The sequence below is a fragment of the Canis lupus genome, chromosome 7 (assembly GCF_003254725.2).
Source record: "Canis lupus dingo isolate Sandy chromosome 7, ASM325472v2, whole genome shotgun sequence".
In the NCBI taxonomy this organism is placed as follows: domain Eukaryota; kingdom Metazoa; phylum Chordata; class Mammalia; order Carnivora; family Canidae; genus Canis; species Canis lupus.
In genome coordinates, this window is record NC_064249.1 from 47,271,599 (window position 1) to 47,295,812 (window position 24,214).

At 34.8% G+C, this 24,214-nt stretch overlaps 1 protein-coding gene across 5 annotated transcripts in view; it reads left to right on the top strand.

Annotated features, from left to right (window-relative positions):
* The window catches only part of RIT2 (Ras like without CAAX 2), a 475,191-nt gene that overhangs the window by 13,187 nt on the left and 437,790 nt on the right, over nucleotides 1-24,214 (top strand). For 4 of the 5 annotated variants that reach the window (XM_049112675.1, XM_049112676.1, XM_025429017.3 and 1 more), the window contains exon 2: nucleotides 22,135-22,184. The exons of the other annotated variant lie outside the window; for it this stretch is intronic. The gene's annotated coding sequence lies outside the window, so the exon portion shown is untranslated. The remainder of the gene's footprint in view (nucleotides 1-22,134; nucleotides 22,185-24,214) is intronic. 5 annotated transcript variants of the gene reach the window in all.

Consider the following 24,214-nt stretch of genomic DNA (forward strand, 5'->3'; position numbering starts at 1 on the left):
TGGATGAGAAATAAACTGTTTGATTGGACCAATGGGGACTTGATATTGTAACACAACATACTTCATAAAAACACTCACTCACATGCTCCAAAATGTATGTACAAGGATACTGATTGCAATGCTGATATAGTAAACTGGGAAAAACCACTATCATAAATAGGAAACAGATTAAATAAATTTTAGTATGTCTACCAATGAGTATAGAAGAATACACAATGCATTTTTGACAAGAGTAATTTGTGATGAGTCATAGAATTTGTGTCAAGGTGGAGTGAAACTCATTTTACATGGTAAAATTTTCATTTTTTGAACTATGTAATCTGCTGTGTTATTTCTATAACGATTCTTTTTTAAGAGTTTAATCTATACTGACAACCTACTATGTATCTGACATTTTCAAAGCTTAAAACTTTATAACATATGTTAGAAAATTTTTTGGTCTAAGCAAGGAATATTTATAAATGTCTGACTAAATTATTCAATAATCTTGTTAGAAATTAACAAGTATGTAAAAAGTTAAAATTTAAAAATTTAATTTGAAAATTCAAAACTGAACATTTAAAATTGAAAGAAAATTATATTTTTTCTTTTTTTTAATTTTAAAAATATTTTAGAAATATTTTATTTATTCATTTATTCATTTGAGAGAGAGAGAGAGCACAAGCAGAGGGGAGAGGAAGAGGCAGAAGGAGAGGGAGGAGCAGACTTCCCACTGAGCAGGGAGCCTGATGTGGGACTGGATCCCAAGATATGGAGACCATGACCTGAGGTGAAGGCAGATACTTAACTAAGCCACCCAGGCATCCCAGAAAATTTCATTTTTCACGTTGAGGCCAATTCATTGGGAAAAAATCATAGATTTCTTAATCATAGATTAAAGTGTTAACCATTTGTAATAATATAACTCATTATACCAGGATTTCAACCTAAACAAATTACAGAAATAAATGTTGAGCCAGATATTTCATGTATAAAACTGTGGCTTTGAAATTTTTGTGGTCATAAAATACTCATTCTATTTAGTTTTGTAATACATAATTATTAATTTAAACTCATAAAATACATTTATGATAATTAAATACTTATGTATTGCATTACTGCCTAAGTTTTTACTTGCATAAATTGTTTCTCTAATGAAAATGATCACGATGGACCATTTTCCAACCTGAAGATTGAATAATGCTATGATCACTTTCTAATAATTATAAACCAGAGTTTATAAAGTTCATTCATTTACTTAACACCTGACATATTAAGTATACCTCTTCAAAAGAGCTTAAATGAGAAAATTATTACCTTTTTTGAGCCTGGAAAACTAATATACATGATGCACAAATTGCTTAGTGCTGAAATAATTCACTCAATAAGGAAAATGGAAATAAAGAACATTTGACAGGTTTTTAAAGAGCAGTGTTTAGGGGCAGTACCCTGTTTATATTCATTTGTGAGGCTCCTACTAATGAAAGTTTCACTTAAAATACTACCAGCTGTTTAACAAGGGAACCATCACTAAAATGCAGACAGTTTTAAGTTAAAATAACTTTTTGCAACCATTCTTGAAGTATTATGTTCATTTAACACAGCTTTTATGGGACCCTAATTTCAAAGAAACTTAAACATAAAGAAATCCCCATTTATAGACTCAAAGCATTCATCTCTAAGCTTTTAAAAAGCTTTTTATTGGACAGCAAAAACATGCTAAGATGTGATTTTCCATGGTAAATTACTAACCCAACAATGTCTCTGTTCTCTTATAAATTATCAATGGTTGGTCATTTCAACCATATTTTATCTAAAAAGTTTCCTATGTCCCAAGCACAGTGCTTAGTGATTGGCTTGAAAACAAAATTGCACTAGGTCTCTGTCACTGAAGCTAACTACCTGTCTATATGCTATTCTGGTCTCCGTTGATTTCTCTGTTTTTTGTTTTTTGTTTTTTTTTTTTTAAGATTTTATTTATTCATGAGAGAGAGACAGAGACAGAGACATAGGCAGAGAGAGAAGCAGGTTTCCTGCCGGGAGCCCCATGTGGAACTCAATCCCAGGACTCTGGATTCACGACCTGAGCCTAAGGCAGATGTTCAACAGCTGAGCCACCTAGGTGCTCCTGCTGTCTCTATTCTATACAGACACACACAATTCCATGCACATAAATGCATGTGCACACCTATACACGCACTCAGACTCTTGCATATAAGACTGCACACCCACCTCATTCCTGCTAGAGCTTTGTTACTAGTTTGTGCTGAAGTTCTTTCTTGCATCATTACTTTTCAGCGTTATAACTGTGCACAAGTAGAGAGAGTGTTTGGATACCACTCAGGAGAGGCATGGTTTGCTGTCACAGCACATATTCATCTATCATTCTGTTCCTCAATCCAGATGATGGGTTGCTTATAGGAGGCTAAATGGCTCACAGAGTTCTCAATGAACAAATAACAGAACCATCAGTGGAAGATTGGTGCACATCTTGGCAGCAAGAGAGATTTCAATGAATCCTGCCTTTTGTTGTGATCAGAGAGGTATCTCTGAAGAATAAAATTGATTATGATGGGTTTTTCAGAAAGTGTAAATAATGTCTTCTCTCTCTTTTTTTTTAAAAGTCAGCTTTTGTTCATATTATGTGGCCAATATTTACATTACCACCCTCGTCTGTCCATTTATATTGATTATCCCCATCATGGAAAGTAAAGGGAGGACATGGGAAATGTGTTGAATACTATTATCTGGTATGGTGTATTCTACTAACCAGTTCTTATTCAAACATTCATATTTCTCTTATTTTCACCTTGCCTGTTTTGCTGTTAGACATGATTTGGAAGCAGAAGACAGAAAGATACAACTCTGAGAGCAACAAGAAACGTTTGGGAATTATGCACAAATGGCATCCAAAAGTTTTACAGGGATTTAAGTTAAACACAGAGTGAAATTCTAGCTTGGGATGCTGACTGAATTTTAATGATATCATTTGGTTCCTAACTTATGTCTCAGGCAGTCAAGTTTAGAAAAATGTAAAATATCTTGGGAACTGAAGATGACAAAGCTTGACGACACCTGTCTCCTCACTTAATTCTGAAGCCTTTGTCAGTTTAACATGCATGTGGCATCTTTTGTTATCATCTTATGGTGGCTAAGGTTTCTTGTTCCAGTTGCATGAAGTTTTGCTCAAATTAGACTTTTCATTAGAAGAGCATCACCAGTGAATTAGGATACTCCAAAATGCATAAATAAGCACCACTGAAGTTAAGGTCTCTAGTGTAATAAAAATTAAAATTAGCCCAAATGTAAAAATAAAATCATAACTTTTATTTACTATTATCGGGGAATAAGAATATTTTTAAATAGACATGCCAACATCAAACTAAGATAAAGGCATGCCTTCATAAAGCTCCTTTTGAGAAGTTTATACTCATTATTTCAGTGCTGGTTTTCCTAAACCAATTTGAGAGACATCCTTGGAGTTTATCTTTAAAATATGATTATAGGGGCACTTGAGTGGCTCAGTCTTAAGGTTAAGTGGCTTCCTTCAGTTCATGTCATGATTTCAGTGTCCTGAGATTCAGCTCTTCACAAGGCTCCCTGCTCAGTGGGGAGTCTGCTTCTCCCTCTGCATGCCCCACAAATAAATAAATAAATAAATAAATAAATAAATAAATAAATAAATAAATAAAATCAATCTTTAAACATAATAAGAAGAACCTGCGTAGCAGTGGTTGAGCATCCGCCTTTGGCTCAGGTTGTGATCCTGGAGTCCTGGGATCGAGTCCTGTATCAGGCTTCCTGCAGGAACCTGCTTCTCCTTCTGCCTATGTCTCTGCCTCTCTCTCTGTGTCTCTCATGAATAAATAAATAAAATCCTTTAGAAAAATTAAATTATAAATTGTATGAGAATATTAGTCTAATTTGTCTAGGTTTCTATTTTTGTCAGGCCCAAAAGAAATCCATCTCAGCTTGACTGTGATGCATGTGCCATATACCAATCTTAAGTGTAGGGGATGTAAAATCTCAAAACTGTCCACTGATGACCATTCTGGATGTTTTCTCATTATAAAAAATGATGCAATAAAATTTATATGCTATTGGCCAACAATTAATTAACTAAAAAAGTAAGCCCCTAACGTCCTTTGAGATAAATGCTATAAAGAACAGAACATAGTGGGATGAAAATGTGTGATAAGTGAACCTAATTTAGAATGAGGAAAGTGATATTTTACCTGAGATGTAGAGGATAAGTTTGTAATGTTGGAGGAGATTGGAGTCAAACAAAATTCTGCTGGTAGGTAAGTCATATAAAAAGTGTCTACCTCATGAAAAGCAGTGCATATACAAGGAACTGAAATTTGTCCTGGGGCTAACCTGTAAGCCACATGAAGGGTAGTGGTCTTTTTCCTAAGAGCAGTTATGTTCCACTGAACATAGGAGTGAAATGTTCACTAGGAGTGATATGTTACATAGGAGTGATATGTAAATGACAAGGAGAAGACAAAGGTTTCCTGATTTGGTAGGCTCAAGCCCACCAGGCAATGGTTGTATTTCCATATTTTCATATCTCTTCCCCATCCAGAAGAAATTTCACCTGCTTCTGCAGGTATTGGTCCAAAATTTGGGTAGGTTGAATCTTGGTAGGAACTTTTAGCTTCAACAATGAGTGAGGTTGAGGTGCAACAGGGTCACCCCCAAAGATGAGTCAAACGTGTACTCTGTTCCTAAACTAATTTTGGTTTGAGATGGAAATGACATGATCATCATTAGGAAAATTGGTACAATAAATGCTTGCTGTTCTTTGAGAATATTTTATTCAGCTTTCCTAAGGAAGAAACACAATGGGATAGGTGAAAGTCATGAAAAATGATAAATATATATACTGATTAGTAACTTGTGAGACGTATTAGTCATAGAATAAAGGGGGCACATGTGTTTTGATTGTAGATAAAAACGATGGAATAATCAAAAGTGTTTTAACACCAATTAAATCTTAAATATAGGGAACAGATCATGATTGACAAGATCATTAAACCTAAATACATATCCATTGATGTTGGATTGCCAAATTTAGCAAAGGAAACTATAGGACACCCAATTAAATTTGAGTTTCAGATAAACAGTACAGTTTTGGGGTCTTTTTTATGTTAAGAATGACCCGTGCAATATTTGGAACACAGTTATACTCAAAATGAAGGTTGTTTATCCAAAATTTAAATTTAACTTGCAGCCCGTGTTTTATCTGGCAAAACGATTCTTGTTTGACATACATTATGGTCCAGTTCTGGCCTCATGAAGATGAAACCTAGAGCTGCTAAGCATCTTGGCCAGTAGACTATAATAGTAGCAGATGTCAGCACCCTTCCATTCTGTAACAGAGCAAGTATGACTTGCTGGCTCTAAGCAACTTCCATCTGAGCTTTCTGGTGTTTCTTAAAAGTACAATAAAACTATTGGATCGGGGTCCCACTTCTATGTACTCATTTAATCTTAATTACTTCCTTAGAAGTCCTAGCTCCAATTGCAGTCACTCTGAGGGCTAGGGCTTCAACATGAATTTTATGGGGCACACAATTCAGCCCACAACAGACAGACTCCATTCTAAGGGTGTTAGCTTACCTCATCTCCTTTTCCTTGATTCTTGCTATATGTTTTAAAAATGGTATAATAAACACAAGTGCTTTGAGCATCTTAATTAGGTCTTCCAGCCTTTTTGTCCTATTCTGAATAGTTTTCAAGAAGAGGAATCCGCTATCATTTGAAAAAGTATCCCCCAAATACTAAAGACTATTGACAGACTGAAGCTGTTGATTTTTTAAAATGTACTATTTTGTGTTGTCAAACAAAAGGACTGTATAAAAGAAAAAAATAACTTCCATAAATATTTATCTGGGATGGCAAATTTCAAACATTAGCCTGCATCAGAATCACCCATACAGCTTGTTAAAATATGGATTGTAGGACCCCACTCTTGAATTTCTGATTCAGTAGGTGTTTGGTGGGGCCTGAGGATTTGCATTTCTTAAAAGTTCCCAGGTGATGCTGGTGGTGTAGATTTGAGAACACGCTCTAAGAACCAGAAGCCCAGGAAATATGCAAATTTAATATTACTCATTACAATTGTTTTTAACCAGATGGAATTAATAAAAGACCATGAACTATGAGTGATTCCAAGACAGTAGACCTTTACTGGACCTCAGATTTTTTTTCCCTTTCTTTTCTTTTCTTTTCTTTTCTTTTCTTTTTTTTTTTTTGGAGTATAGTTGATACACAGTGTTACATTGATTTCAAGTGTACAATTTAGTAATTTGGTAAGTTATACATTATGCCATATTCACCACAAGTGTAGCTACCATCTGTCTCGTTACATCACTATTACAATATTACATCATATTTTCCTTATGCTCTGCCTTTTATTCCTGTGACTTATTCATTTCATTGCTGGAGGTCTGTTTCCCTCTCCCTTTCACCTGTTTTACTCAACTTCCCAGTTCCCTTCCCTCTGGCAACCATTGGTTTGTCCTCTGTATTTTTAGGTCTGATTCGGCTTTTATTTGTTTATTCATTGTTTTTATTTTTAGATTCTAATTATGAATGGTATCATATGGTATTTGTCTTTCTCAATCTGACTTATTATATATCAATTAGCATAATGTCTTCCAGGTCCATCCACATTGTCTCAGATGGCAAATCTCATGCTTTTTATGGGTGCATGATATTCCAGTGAGTGTGTGTATATGTACCCCAACATTTTCCTTATCTTTGGGTAATGTTATTGGGCCATATGTATTTCTATTTTTATTTTTTTAATTTCTTTTTATTGGTGTTTATTTTTAATTTTTTGAAGAACCTCCGTACTGCTTCCATAGTAGCTATGCCAGTTTACAATCCCACCAACAATGTAAAAGGGTTCCTTTTTATTTGCCAACACTTGTTATTTCTTGTCATTTTGATTTTAGCCATCCTAACTGGGGTAAGGTGATATCTCATTGTGGTTGTGATTTTCATTTCCCTGATAATTAGTGATGCTGAATGTCTTTTCATGCATTTGTTGGCCGTCTGTATATCTTCTTTGAAAAAATGTCTCTTCAGATCCTCTGCCCATTTTTAAATTGGATTGGTGTTTTTTTAGGGTAAGTTGTGTAAGTTCTTTATATAGTTTGGATATTAACCCCTTATTGGATTTATAATTTCCAAATATCTTCTTTCATTCAGTAGGTTGTCTTTTTTTGTTGATTGTTTCCTTTGCTATACAAAAGCTTTTTATTTTGATGTAGTCCCAATAGTTTAGTTTTGCTTCCCCCCCCCCCATCTCAGGAGACATATCTAGAAAAATATTGCTATAACCCATGTCAAAGAAATTACTGTCATGCTCTCTTCTGGGATTTTAGGTCTGTAATCCATTTTGAGTTTATTTTTGTGTATAGTGTAAGAAAGTGGTACAGTTTCATTCTTTTACATGTAGTTGACCGGTTTTCCCAGCACCACTTATTAAAGAGATGGTCACCTTCATTGTATATTCTTGCCTCCTTTATCATAGATTAATTGACTGTATAATCATGGGTTTATTTCTGGGGTCTCACTCTGTTCCATTGATCTGTGTGTCTATATTTGTGTCAGTACCATACTGTTTTGATTACTAAAGATTAGTAGTATATCTTAAAATCTGGTATTGAGATACCTCCAACTTTGTTCTTCTTTCTCAGGATTGCTTTGGCTATTCAGGGGGCCTCCTGTGGTTCCATTTAAACTTTAGTATTATTTGTTCTAGTTTTGTGGAAAGTGCTGTTGGTATTTTGATAGAGATTACATTGCTTTGGATATTACAGACATTTTAACAATATTAATTCCTTCAATCCATGAGCATGGAATATCTTTCAATTTGCATGTGCTATCTTTAATTTCTTTTATCAGTATTTTATAGTTTTCAGAGTATACATTGTTCACCATTTTGTCTCTGGCTGTCTTTCCTATGTGGTAAATTCATGATCATTTTAGAAATCTTATAATTCTCGAGGTTCTTCAAAGGAGCCCATTTGGATGTACCTTACTAAGTAAAACCTTAATGTAGTCACTCACCTTTCCTGATATGTCAGCATGGCACACTCTCCAATTATTGTATATTTTCAGTGTAATTATATGATAATATCTTCATTCCTCACAAATAAAGAAGGAAGTACAAGTCTGGTAGTGCTTATTTAGTCATTGATACTCATATGTATTTTTCTGTCTTTTCCCTCTAGAAAGAAAATCAAAGTCCTTGTGTACTTCTTTATCAATGAGTTCCCAGTGACTATCTTTGGAATAAGGTGTTAGATTGAAAGAAGGAGAAGAATGACCTCTTAAAATGTAGAAATTTACTTGGCTTCCTCCAGCACTTTCCTATCTCTGCTTATAACATTGTATCTTTCCATATTATGTGCTTTCTTGAAGTTTTCTCCTCTTTAAGAAAATGGATACTGTGAACCATATATCACTTACAATGCCTGAGAATGAGCACTTAGTATTTCCCAGATTTTATGTGAATCATCTTACACGCATTAAACAATGTAGTAGTCACAACAACTCTGAGTTAAGTCCTAATGTGCCCCCTTTTTGAAGATGAGAAACCTGGAAGTTGAAAAGATGAATTTAACTAAGATCACAAGACTCAAGTGGCACAGAGAAAACATAAACTTGAAAGTTTGACTCTTTTTTTTTTTAAAGTTAATTTATTTTTTATTGGTGTTCAATTTACTAACATACAGAATAACCCCCAGTGCCCGTCACCCATTCACTCCCACCCCCCGCCCTCCTCCCCTTCTACCACCCCTAGTTCGTTTCCCAGAGTTAGGAGTCTTTACGTTCTGTCTCCCTTTCTGATATTTCCCACACATTTCTTCCCCCTTCCCTTATATTCCCTTTCACTATTATTTAAGTTGACTCTTAACAACATTTGCCAGTCAACAACAGAATTGATTTCTCTTTATTTTTTTCAAGTAATCTATAGGAACAATAATTCAAGTTATGTTTCTCATCACTAGAGTTCATACAAATGTGGCATTCTAACCCATTATTCAATATCAAAATAATAATAGTTTATTATTTAACATTTATAAAAAACAATGTTTTAAGACAATGTGCCAAGCTTTTTCTATGGCTTCATGGGGTCCTTCATACTTCTGGGTGTGACCAGGTGTATTTTTATTATACTTGAAAAGGATAGCCATATGGGAATTTAATAATCTTTTTGTGCTTAACATTACATTCCCCTTCTAGAAAAAACAAATTGGGAAGACAAATCACCTATAAATTAATAAACAATAAGTGGAATGATGTACACTATATCAAAATGTGATATTTGAGCAAAGTTCTATCCCCTCAACTGGATCTAATAACACTACATTCTTGTGCTTGATATTTGCCTTTTAGACCAGAATTTGGGTGAGATTTAAATGTGTAATTGGGTAACAAAGCTTGGAATTTTGTCCTCTTGACTGAGTGTGTTAATTTTCCTGAGTGTTGAAGTAATGTGTGAAAAATATTAATAGTGATTACAATAGTGATGAAGATGATAATACTAGTGTGTGGAATACTGTCCAAATCCTTCATAGGCCCGATCTAATTTGATGGTCTTTTCTTTATTATCAGATGATTATTTTGTTTCCATTCAACTCAAAGATCTTTGATTCTCTGATTCAGAAATTGACTTTTCCATGAGCTTAGGCATACAATCTGGTCATTTTAGAGACTTTATACAGATAATCTTGCTGAACAATTTCTTTGGAATTTTACTTTATCTCTTTATTTATGGAGCAGCTTGATTTTGACTCTTGTAGATTATTAATGAGGTGTGTAAGCTTATTTTTAGAAGAGAAGGCACAAATTTACACAGATATTTTATTCTTTCAAGCTGTATAATGAGCTGTTATAAGACTTGTTTCAGTTCTTTGGACATGAGACAAAAATTCCATTGTGAAGAAACCCGTTCCCAAGGAAAGCAGGTGCTTTAATAATGTTGATTTATTGATTCTGCCTCCAGAGGCCTGTTATAAACTAAATGCTAATCTCATCTGTTTATATTAATCATAATCCCATCCACTTACATACCTGAGTAAAACAAAGAAAGCAAACATGAGTCTGTTTTTTATTTAATTCAAGTATATAAATAAAAGACACTAAGTCAATTAATAAAAAGGAGAAACCAGCATGAGTCAGTTTAGACTCCTTTGAAGGACATTGAGTTTATCTACTTTAGGAAATCAGACTTTATTAAGTTAATCAATAACCATTTAATTCCAATTAATTCGCTTATATATATGTATCTACATCTCCGTGTGCATTTAAGAAAGTAGCTCCTTTTCAGTCAAGTTATTTTCAGACTTAATTGTGTCTAATTTAAATTGAACTTCTCTTCCAATAGTCTCAAATGTGTTGGATATGAGTTGAGTTCATGCTGACAGCTGGGGGAATTGATTCAAGAGAAGAAAGTCATTTTAAGCTTTTCCAGCATATCTACACTATAACTTGAAAATGAATTCTCAGAATAGTAATATCCACGGATATTTGGGCCATTGTCCTACAATAATCGGATTTGCTTGTTTGGAAAGCAGTATGACTAATGAACTGAACAAATGATGAGAACCAGTACTTGAAAAGTCCATATTGATGATAGCATGCAGCTTTCTGGATAGCCATTCCTCAGGGCTCATCTTTGGCAGACACTGAACTATAGTGGGTTTAATTCAGAGCCTACCTACAATGGAAATGGTGCTCATAAATTACTGCTGGGATTCATTTTTATTGGCTTTGGAAGTAAAATCTACAGACACTAAAGTAAAAACTCTGTAATAACAGTTATAATTAAAAATATGGGCCAAATTAAGTTCATCATGTGCACTATCTTATCAAAGGAAAATAGGGGCATATTGCGATGTTACCAGCCAAATTAATATTTTAGTTCAATTGATTTTACTAGTGATACACAAACATAATTCTTCAAAGTTTCCATAAAAACAGTGTAGGTAAATAAACCTAAATTTTAATTCAGAACAAAGAATAATTTTCCCTGAGAAAATATAAAGGTGTCTGCAATGAAACTAACCTTTAGTTCATAAAGAATCTGATATTCAGGCTTTATTTTTTAGGTTACTTTTTTTTTAATTGCACAAATTTGAACTGAATGTCTAGTGTGTATCTGACACCATTCTAGGTCCTGGGGAGAAATGAGGGGATGTTATAGTAAAGCTACAACCTGTGGGGAAAGAGACCTGTGTCTGTGGCCAGGTTCCATACTTACCAGTTCTTAAGCATTAAAGGATTTTCAGTTCAGGTAGAGTTAACAGCACTTCTGTTAGAATGTCTGGGAAATGTTTAACAATGTACGACACACAGTAGATGCTCTGTTAATACTGGTTGATTCTACTGTTGACCTTATTTGGGGGAGTTAAGTATGAATCATACATGATCTTCACCCACAAGGGGCTCATATTTTACCCATAAAAGATTTACTCCAGTTATTTATCTCCTTGTGGGTCAAGATCATACATTATGGCCCAACATAATCTAAACCTACCGAAGGGCAGCCCCGGTGGCTCAGCGGTTTAGCGCCGCCTGCAGCCCAGGGTATGATCCTGGAGACCCTGAATCGAGTCCCACCTCAGGCTTCCTGCGTGGAGCCTGCTTCTCCCTCTGCCTGAGTCTCTGCCTCTCTGTCTCTCCTCTCTGTGTATTCTCATGAATAAATAAATAAAATCTTTAAAAAAATAAATAAATAAACCTACAGGAGACGATGGTGATGATGATGGTAACAATGAAAATACTGTGCCTACGTGGCATTAAATGCTTTATATTATTTTAGATATCTTCAAAATGGTAGCATAAAGTTAAATCATTAAGATTATTGTCATATGGAGAAATTGAATATTATAAATGTAAAATGGTTTTCTCCATATCACACAGCTAGTAAATGCAGAAGGGATTAAACCCAGCCCATGTTCATAAAAGACTAATCTTTTACTAACATTTCAGCTTAGCCCTACAACTCCAGTGCCATGTTCTCAACGTCATTGTTTTATTATCTAAAATGAAAAGAGAAATATATTTGAATGTTGGTAATATTATAGTCCGTGCAAATCCAGATTATAACTAGACATTGCCCATACATTATTCACTTGTAATTTTTTTAAAAAAAAGACAATTTCTTATTCAGATATTAATATAACTTTTCTAATTATAAACACATTTATTGGACACAATGTTGTCTTAATTGTGAGATACCTTAAAAACAACCTAAAATGCATATACATTTACCTTGGAATAACCTAGAAATTATTGAATTCAGCCAAGTAGGAGCCTTCCAGCTGTTTTTATATATAAACCAATCTGACTTTCATTTCTTTCCCACTGACTTTCTTTGAGGTGAATTTTTTCATGATATTTTATTGTTTTTTTCCTCCTGAGGTGCCAACAATAATACATTTTTTATATGCCAAGAGCATGCATTTCAAGTGATATCTTCTTGAAATAACTTTCATTTTATTAATTTAACAAATTTAGTGACTATTAGTAACCTAAAATATTTTAAATAATGTATTTACATAATTTCTCTATATGATGTTTATTAGTTAACATCATAAATTTTTACTGAATAGAACTATTGCATACTTTCATAAGATTGTCTGTATACGAATTCCCAGCTTCTTATTGCTCTGAGAAATTAGTGTGGCGAAAAATAATTGAAATACATAGATAATCCCAGGGGGGAATATGTGTGTGTGTGTATATATATATATTATATGCAGATATTATATATATATAATATGTATATTATACACACGTATATATATGAATATGTACATATACATATATGTGTGTGTTTATGTAAATTTTTAGAGAGTTTTGTAATAATACAAATAAGAAATAAAGTGGACATGAAATAGCACAGTGGCATTAGAATCGAAAGAAAGTACAAATTGAGAAACATTGTGGACTTTACTTTGGACTTTACTAAATTTTAAGAAATGGTTAGACATCTGCGTAAGAAATGAGATTAAAATTATTTTTGAATTTTGAACTGACTTGGGACACTATGAAATCATTCCAACACAATAACAAAAAGAACATTAAAGTTCATCTAGTTCTGAGGTTTGGCATACTACTGGGCTAAACTTTCCAATTTATCCAAAAATAAGAAAAATTAAAAAGTTAAAAAAATAAAAAGAGAATCCGGTTATTGGAGTGAGAACCCCAAGCTGCCAAATGTTCAGTCAAGTGTTCTTTAAGGTACTTTTCTGTTCATAAACAGAAATGGGACAATCAGGGGCACCTGGGTGGCTTGGTTAAGTAGCTGACTCTTGATTTCAGCTCAGGTCATGATCTCAAAATCCTGGGATCCAGCCTCACGGAATGTTCTAAGCTCAGCAGGGAGTCAGCTTGAGATTCTCTCTCCTCTACCCCTCCCCCGACTCTCACGCACACTCTCTCTCTTAAATAAATCTTTATAAAAATGGGACAATCAATGTGTGTGTGTGTGTGTGTGTGTGTGGTGGAAACTTCAGGTCATGATTTTTATTTGAATCAACAGATTGTAAGAAGATTCAAGTCTTTTTATAGTCTACTCTGTTTCAGAAGTGGTGAAAGGTATATAATTTGTTTCCAATCTGATTCACCATTATGTTACTTTATTTTTAGTACTTTGACATGTAAAGGTATATACACGTTTCCAGTACCTGAACATTGCAGTTTATTTTTTCTTGCATTTTTTAAATTGTTTTTTATAATACATTTAGTTTTTATTGGTGTTCAATTTGCCAACATACAGAATAACACCCAGTGCTCATCCCGTCAAGTGCCCCCCTCAGTGCCCATCACCCATTCACCCCCACCCCCTGCCCTCCTCCCCTTCCACCACCCCTAGTTCATTTCCCAGAGTTAGGAGTCTTCATGTTCTGTCTCCCTTTCTGATATTTCCTACCCATTTCTTCGCCCTTCCTTTCTATTCCCTTTCACTATTATTTATATTCCCCAAATGAATGAGACCATATTGAACATTGCAGTTTAAGGAGACTCCTTTAAATATCTGATAAATATGATGGTGATGGCTTGCTGATTTGCCCCACATAACATATAAATAAAATATAATATATATGTATATAAAATATAGGAATTTGACTAGAATTTAGAAATATGACTTAAGTTTCAGTGTTCAGCTCTCCTGCTTGATGGTTAGAGTATCAATATACAACTTCTGCTGAAGATGACGTGGTCAGGATGCACTAACAGAGTAGTTTCAGGCCTCAGAATGTTGTTCTGCTATACTTCTAAACGTGCAAAAAAGTAGGAATATGTGACTGTTGATTTCAGCATTGATGGGAGAAATAAAAGGCTGGAATCATTCCAATGTCTTAAGGTAGAGTTTTATAAATATAGAAGAAACAGAGTCTCCTTACTGTGGAATGCTATCCAAGATGCATGATTAAATAAAAAAGCAAAACAGAGCAAAATATTTTACCATTTTTCTTAGACTAAAGGAGATAAAAGCATACATGTTCGTGCATAGGCATGTGTATGAACACACACACTTAGATTTGTATAAAAACTCTGGGGTTGGAAACAAACAAAAATAATATTGAATTATATGTTGGGGAATGGGAAGTGAGTGGATAAGAAAAAGTATGGGTGTAAAAATTTTTATTGAAATCTTTTTGAGATTTCAAGTTTTGCTAAAGGTCAATCTATTAGCTATTAAATAAATTTTAGTTCTCTAATTTCTCAACAAAGTTTTTTTTTAAATTTTGAGATAAAATCTTCATCTGGTTAATATTTGTTCTTTTCTTAAAAGTCTTATATCTCCAAACTTTATAGCTTGGTATTTAAGATATTTTGTTATGAAATAAAAGGCATTCAAATTGGCAAAGGAGAAGTCAAACTCTCCCTCTTCGCCGATGACATGATACTCTACATAGAAAACCCAAAGCCTCCACCCCAAGATTGCTAGAACTCATGCAGCAATTTGGCAGTGTGGCAGGATACAAAATCAATGCCCAGAAATCAATGGCATTTCTATACACTAACAATGAGACTGAAGAAAGAGAAATTAAGGAGTCAATCCCATTTACAATTGCACCCAAAAGCATAAGATACCTAGGAATAAACCTACCAAAGAGATAAATGATCTATCTATACTCTAAAAACTACAGAACACTTCTGAAAGAAATTGAGGAAGACACAAAAAGTTGGACAAATATTCCATGCTCATGGATTGGCAGAATTAATATTGTGAAAATGTCAATGTTACCCAGGGCAATTTACACATTTACTGCAATCCCTATCAAAATACCATGGACTTTCTTCAGAGAGTTAGAACAAATTATTTTAAGATTTGTGTGGAATCAGAAAAGACCCCGAATAGCCAGGGGAATTTTATTTATTTTTTTGAAAGCTGTTTTATTTTATTTTATTTTTTTTTAAATTTTTATTTATTTATGATAGTCACAGAGAGAGAGAGAGAGAGAGAGAGAGAGAGAGAGGCAGAGACACAGGCAGAGGGAGAAGCAGGCTCCATGCACCGGGAGCCCGACGTGGGATTCGATCCCGGGTCTCCAGGATCGCGCCCTGGGCCAAAGGCAGGCGCCAAACCTCTGCGCCACCCAGGGATCCCAGCCAGGGGAATTTTAAAAAAGAAAACCATAGCTGGGGGCATCACAATGCCAGATTTCAGGTTGTACTACAAAGCTGTAGTCATCAAGACAGTGTGGTACTGGCACAAAAACAGACACATAGATCAATGGAACAGAATAGAGAATCCAGAAGTGGACCCTCAACTTTATGGTCAACTAATGTTTGATAAAGGAGGAAAGACTCTCCACTGGAAGAAAGACAGTCTCTTCAATAAATGGTGCTGGGAAAATTGGACATCCACATGCAGAAGAATGAAACTAGACCACTCTCTTGCCCCATACACAAAGATAAACTCAAAATGGATGAAAGATCTAAATGTGAGACAAGATTCCATCAAAATCCTAGAGGAGAACACAGGCAACACCCTTTTTGAACTCAGCCACAGTAACTTCTTGCAAGATACATCCACGAAGGCAAAAGAAACAAAAGCAAAAATGAACTATTGGGACTTCATGAAGATAAGAAGCTTTTGCACAGCAAAGGATACAGTCAACAAAACTAAAAGACAACCTACAGAATGGGAGAAGATATTTGCAAATGACCTATCAGATAAAGGGCTAGTTTCCAAGATCTATAAAGAACTTATTAAACTCAACACCATAGAAACAAACAATCCAATCATGAAATGGGCAAAAGACATGAAGAGAAATCTCACAGAGGAAGACATAGACATGGCCAACACGCATATGAGAAAATGCTCTGCATCACTTGCCATCAGGGAAATACAAATCAAAACCACAATGAGATACCACCTCACACCAGTGAGAATGGGGAAAATTAACAAGGCAGGAAACCACAAATGTTGGAGAGGATGTGGAGAAAGGGGAACCCTCTTACACTGTTGGTGGGAATGTGAACTGGTGCAGCCACTCTGGAAAACTGTGTGGAGGTTCCTCAAAGAGTTAAAAATAGGGATCCCTGGGTGGCGCAGCGGTTTAGCGCCTGCCTTTGGCCCAGGGCGTGATCCTGGAGACCCGAGATCAAATCCCATGTCGGGCTCCCGGTGCATGGAGCCTGCTTCTCCCTCTGCCTGTGTCTCTGCCTCTCTCTCTCTCTGTGTGTGACTATCATAAATAAATAAAAATTAAAAAAAAATTAAAAATGTTAAAAAAAAAGAGTTAAAAATAGACCTGCCCTACGACCCAGCAATTGCACTGTTGGGGATTTACCCCAAAGATACAGATGCAATGAAATGCCAGGACATCTGCACCCCGATGTTTATAGCAGCAATGGCCACAATAAACAAACTGTGGAAGGAGCCTCGGTGTCCATCGAAAGATGAATGGATAAAGAAGATGTGGTTTATGTATACAATGGAATATTACTCAGCTATTAGAAATGACAAATACCCACCATTTGCTTCAGCGTGGATGGAACTGGAGGGTTTTATGCTGAGTGAAGTAAGTCAATCGGAGAAGGACAAACATTATATGGTCTCATTCATTTGAGGAATATAAAAAACAGTGAAAGGGAATAAAGGGGAAAGGAGAAAAAATGAGTTGGAAATATCAGAAAGGGAGACAGAACATGAGAGACTAGTAACTCTGGGAAATGAACTAGGGCGGGTGCAAGGGGAGGTGGGAGTGGTGGGGGTGACTGGGTGATGGACACTGAGGGGGGCAATTGATGGGATGAACACTGGGTGTTATTCTATATGTTGGCAAATTGAAAACCAATAAAAATAAATTTATATATATATAAATAAGATCTTTTGTTATCTCATGACAACTTAATTTTGTAATATAGACTTTTCATTTTCACACACCCTATACTCAAGTAAACAGAACAGTACAACTACTATGGTAAAGTAGTTGGATGCCAGCTTGTGTTTCAGCTCATGTATTACATCTATAGGGATTGTCATGCTCTTGGTTTCAATTTATTCACATTCTATCTTTAGATATCCCTTATGCACCAGTGAGGCTTGGTATATAAGAATAGCCTGGATAGGAATAATACATTTGCTTATGGTTGTGGTGTATCATACTGAGAATAAAGTATTGGAAGAAGTCATAAAGGAGGGAGATCAGGAAAGAATAAGACATACCCTAATACTACTGGTTATTGAATTCAAACCATATTAGGTAGAGTTAAATAAATTGGGTTCCCAATAAAAGAAACACATTTTAAAGGATTGAAGAAAGGCAGATGAGGGCAAATGTCATGATTATAAGCATGCATTGCTTTTGATGCCTTTATTTGGGCTACTCAAAGACAATCTATGAACAGCCAGAAATCTTTAGAGGAGCTAACATGCAGTATACTCTCACTATGTATGAATCCCAAGACCAATGTTAGAATTTCTATGGAAATTTCCTTGATTCCTTCCATTGAAATTTAAGCTTTCCTTTTCTGAACCCAGTTTTATCAAATAGCTCCTATATATGATTTAATGCTTATTATATTTTTTGTAATATTCTTATTTATATACATGTCATAACTTTTTCTACTAAGTCATTTACATACCAACATTTAAAAAAATAAATCCATCTAAAGCATCAAATGAAATACTGAGTACATAGTAGTAGTTAAAAAATACACCCCCTGGAGGATCCCAAACTCCCTGTCTTCATTCCTTACGTAAGAGTCATTCAAATAATATTTTTAATGAAAAAGCCAAAAAGTAATGCAGTAGGTAAGATTAGGAGACTAGTATGTAATGGTAATGACAGAACCACTTATAAACTGTGACCTTGGGTGAGTCCCCTTTCCTCAAGAGTGAGGGAGTTGAAATCTGGCCACAGAGTGGCTCAATTGGGTTTTCTGCTCGGGGTCTCACAAATTTGAAATCACCTTGTTAGCTGAGCTGGGATCTTATATGGAGGCCCTGGAGAGAATTTGCTTCATGCTTTTTCAGATCATTGGCAGAATTTAGTTCCTCATAGTTGAAGAACTGAAGTCTCTGTTTCCTTGAATTGCACTCTGAACCTTTCTCAGGCTTTCAATCTCTGACTTTCTTTCTGCTTTTAATTACATCTGCAAAGTTCGTTTGCCATGTAACATAATATGCCATGAGAGTAAAACCAAGGACTGAAGATAATAAAGACTAAAATTCTAACATAGATATTGTGATATTCAAAGAACCTCTAGAGCTTTACAAAGCCAACTTTCAGAAGTAATGATGGTAATTGGAAAGTTTCAAGTAGACCTGTTTGAGAGAAAGAATGGATGAAAAATGGGGTCTGATGTTGTTTTTTTTTTTTTTTTCTGAGGTGAGGCCCTTTTCAAGCCTGACAGTAAGTGATTTTCCTCTATAATTGTGATTTAAACTATTAACAAATTCAGTTTTCTATTTACTGAAGTCTGCTGGCAATTTTTGCTGCCATGTGCAGTCTAAGGATGGTAGAAAAAGGTACTCTAAGGCATAGCAGGGTCAATAAGAAAGGATTTCTCAGGCTCTTTTATCTCCTTTCCAAAGCTATGAGTCACAATAATATGTCTTCCACAGAGTATTATATAAATGTTCACTTAATTTATGCCTCTTAGTTAATTCATATATCTAAGCCTGCCTGACATAAGCTTAAATATTAATGTACATATTGCAATACAGCTAGTAAACTTGGAGAAGTATGTGAAATGTATTTAGAAATAATGCAAATTGGAAAAAGAAATTCTTCAAAAATATCTGGAATGCTTCTGAATGCAGAATGAGCATCCTCTGGGAATATTCCAATTTCACCTGCTGTCATCTCTCTCCAAATTACTTCAGAAATGCCATGCTTGGTTGAGTGCTGTATACACAGGTGGCTCTGTATCAATGGTGTTTAATGATGGCATGCATGGGGAAGAGAGAGGAGAAGTAAAATATCATTTTAGAATATGTGACTTTTAGTAGAACTACATTAGCAAATGTAAAGCACATTATAATAAAACCTCCATCATCTGGAAAGCTATTGAAGGAGGAAAAGTGTTCTAGCCACCTGAATTTCCTCGTCTGTGGATGATTACCCTGAATTCCCTCTCCTCTTTCACACTTGTTGAGATACTTTGTAAAATGCATATTTTCACTTTCTTGGATTAAAATGTTGGCATTAAGAATATTATTGAATTGGATTTATAGATCATATATTTTTGTCAAACGTTGAGAGTAGAAAATAGATGAGCGAAAGTGGAATGAATCAAACTGCCCTGAGCCTAACACATGCCCAGATATGGTGTGAGCAAGTGACATACATGAGATGTCAAATGCATTTGTAACTCTGACTTACGTTGTTGCTATTCAACACCACACATTGTAATGTGATAAGTTCAATTAGTTGAGTTGGTGAATGGAAGCTTACTTTGCTGTATGTATCACTTGCAAAGTGGAAATATCAGTGCTGGTGCTTGTATTCTATTTTTTAAGCCTTCCAGGCTCTATGACCAGCTGAAAATTGGTAACAGATTTTGCACTATAGTTATTTGAAAACGCTTTTTATAATTCTATAATGTAACTAGGGGCATTGAAGGAATAATTTCAGAAATCATAAGATAAAGTGTCAGCCTAGCTATTAACAAGTCATGTGACTTTGAGTGCTAGTTTTTCATTTTCAAAACATTTGTATTAAATCAATAATTTCCAAATTTGAGTCATGTATATTAAATGACCCTCCATCTCAGTTTGCCCAGAAAATATCTTATTTATACCTGGCCTCACCAAGTAATTACTATTTGTATTCCCTTTCACTTTCAAAAGTATCCCAGTGGGACAATAAATTATATATGGACCATATTTATGGTCATTGTTGAGAGGGAAAAATGTATTCCTGGATCCTTAGTATGCAAAAATAAAGCTAACTAAAATCTACGTAATTATAATTCTTATACAATCTTACGAGCAAAAAACTTTACAAATGAGATAAAGACCAATCTATAAAACCCATAAATTCTAATTTTGTCATAGATTATGACATTAAACATTAAAATTTTGTCATAGATTATGTTTTTTCCTCTGAAATTAAATCACTAATCTTAGGTCTAATGATATGAAAATGTAGCTTGGGAGAAGGTTCTATATTTAATCTTTGTTTACGTTGTTATATTTTTAAATGTATCAATAATCTTATTCTGAGAATAACTATCCTCCTAAGATTTTCCATACAGATGCTACCAATAATTTCAAAGCTTTTTTGTTTGAGGAAATCAGATTTCAGATTTTGCTAAACTCTTCATTTCAAATGAAGTTACTTGATAACTGCATGAAATCTTTCCAGTAATATTGCAACTATACTGAAATCTGTAGTAGTTATCCAATAAAATTATTTGCTAACATTGGAAGCACAATATACTTTAGTAAGTATTCATAACATTGCCAAGGACCATCGCATATTAACTTGCCTAAAATGCTGTGGTTCTTGACCTCTGCATGCCTTCCCATCACCATCACCGCCATGAGCTATGTCACCACACTCACTAAAATTCTCTTTCTTTGCTCAGTGGACTTACCAGATGCTAAATGAACTGAGAGATTATTGGGCTTTCACTTGGTGGAAATAATATCTCAGGCCCAGATGCAAAAGTGGGCAATAAAACTAAGTGGCTCTACTGGATTACAAATGTAACTGGACAATGAAGAATATGCTCAGAATATATGCTATCGTGAAAAATAAAAGCACTCAAGGCTTTTTACAAAGACCTCAATAACCTCTCAGAATATGCTTGAGCACCTCCTTGAATGCTGGATTGAGAAGCTATCTAATTAGAAATTCCAGTTATAATTGGTGATTGTAGTTGTAATTTGGCCTTTGGAAACTGAATTGCAGCACATTTCTCACACATATTAAAACTACCTGCTTTAAAACATTGTAAAATGATTTGGATATTGTTACATTTTTATTTTATTTTATTTTTTAAAGAGAGGTAGGGAAGGGCAGAGAGCTCTGACTTGGGGCTTAATCTCACAACCCTGAGATCATGACCTTGAGATCACAATCCCAGCTGAAACCAAGAGTCAGACATTCAATCAACTGTGACACCCAGGTGCCACATGGTAGTTTAAAACAGTTTTGGATAGATTTTTTATTTTATTTTATTTTTTTAAAAAGATTTTATTTATTTATTCATGATAGACAGAGAGAGAGAGAGAGAGAGAGAAGCAGAGACACAGGCAGAGGGAGAAGCAGGCTCCATGCACCGGGAGCCCTACGTGGGATTTGATCCCGGGTCTCCAGGATCGTGCTCTGGGCCAAAGACAGGCGCTAAACCACTGCGCCACCCAAGGATCCCCTGGATAGATTATTTAAAGATTTTAAAGATTTCACTGGTGCTGCCAAATAGGGCTAGATTTGTATGTACCTCATTGATTTGTCAGACAAAGTGGTCATTTTTATCAGTTTCTTCAAGCAGGATTTTCTTGTTCTTGCTGACTTATTGGTATCCTGGTGGTTTGCCCCATTTCAGAGGTTTAGAAAACAGGACACGTTTTAAAGTTACATTTAAAAAAATAGTTTTTAGGTTAATATTTCATCATGTCCTAAAATAATGTGAATTTAAATTTTCTTAATTTTCTTCAAGGAAATGAGACTTTGGGAGGACTGAACAAAAACCACCAAACAATTTTAGAGGTGAGTCTATGAATTCTTTTTTTTTTTTGACGATATATGGGGAAATTGAAGTTATTAAGACATATAAAAAACCAAAACCAATCCCTGCAATTCAGAGGCCCCAAATATGCCATGTCCTTGTTTTCCATTTGTGATATTGCTTTTGACATGTCATATTGTGTGGTGTCAAACACACCATGCAGTACAAGAAGAGATATAATCAAGAAAATACAGTTTGCAATGTCTGCAAAAAGATTTGCCAACTAAAATTTTTCAAATGAGTTTCACTCTCTTTCGTTTTTTCCCTCCTATACATTTTCCCTATTCACCTTTTGAAAGGTCAATCAATGTTTTCAATTATAAGTAGGATTTATGTCTCATTCCAATAAGCATTCATAAAATTCTCAGTCTCTGCAAGGTGGCTATTCTTACCTATGGGGATTTGGAATGGAAGACGGTATAATCACTTCTCTTATTTATAAAATAATCAGGACCCCAATGCTTTCCTCAGACTAAAACTGAAGGGCTTATTTATTTCAAAAGATTGTAGCCATCCCTGAGTTGCTGAACACAACTTGGTTTTTAGATTATTTTGAATATACTTGGAGACAAGGAGGAACATACGAGTGTTTTAAAACTAGAAAAATTTCTCCTCTGCATTTTGAGAAGCAAAATCCTAAAACATAATATTTCCTAGAGGCAACACAGATTGAAAAACATACAGTCTCTGGTACTTAGCCACTGTGGGAAATTAGGGGGAAAAAGAATGGTTTCAACCCATTATTGACTAATAAAAATACCAATATTTTTATAATATCACATTAAATTATAAACTTCTGTCAACATAAAACCAAGACACCAGTTCAAGAAGCAAGGTGTTTATCTGGATATCAAAGAATTGCAATTCAGGTTACATAGATATGGGTAGAAACCCAAATAGGGTCCCATTTACAGTGAACGTGGGGCTTTTATGGAAAAAAGAAAGATCAGGTAAGTTTTGAAGATTTCACTGGTGCTGCCAAATAGGGCTAGATTTGTATGTACCTCATTGATTTGTCAGGCAAAGTGGTCGTTTTCATCAGTCTCTTCAAGCAGGATTTTCTTGTTCTTGCTGACTTCTTGGTATCCTGGTGTTTTGCCCCATTTCAGAGGTTAAGAAAACAGGACATGTAAGGCATTCCCTCCAAAATGTAATGGCTGTTCTCTCTCTCTCTGTTTTTTAAACGACTCAACTGATATCACTTCTCACACTTCATAGAATCAAAGAATTTCTTTCTCATTCACTTATGTATCCCACAGTGCCTGCACAGTTCCTTAACATAGAAGGAACTTTACACAGTTTTTGCATGACCCGAAATCAATGACATAATCGTCTGTGCTAGAAATACAAAGTGAATCCTAACCAGATTATCCAGTTGGGAAGACACAGAGACAGTAGTAATATGTTCTGGGTACAAATGTCTGAGCCATCTTAAATAATAATGCTGTTAATTTTAATATCTTTAATAACTGCATACAAATTTCCTCCTGATTCTTACCCACTTATGTACTGCACTGAAATTCTATCACAGAGAACATTACAAGTCTTCTAGACAAAAACAAATGGGAAATGATGCCTAGGTACTTGGAATTTTTTGATGAGTCACTTAAAAAAATAAATATTAGTGAGGAGACTCATTTGACTCCCCGTATATGATGCTTTGTGTGGCCAGGGCAGGCCCACGCTGTCCATTCTTGCAGATCATCCAAATTAGGACTTGTTTGAGCAGCAAACTGATTGAGTAAAATGATTTTCCATGACTAGTCATCTATATATGGATATCCAAATAAGCCAGTACTATTTACTGATAAAACCATCCTTTCTTCACTGCTCTGAAGTAATATCTTTTTTATAATTCTTACTTCCAAATCTGTATGGGACTATTTTGTACCAATGGTTATACTAGTTTATTAATGTTTCATTATCACATTGTTTTTATTACTATTTTATTTTAATCATTGTTAATAGCATACCAAAGTCTTCCAGCATACCAAAGTCTTCCAATGTTATT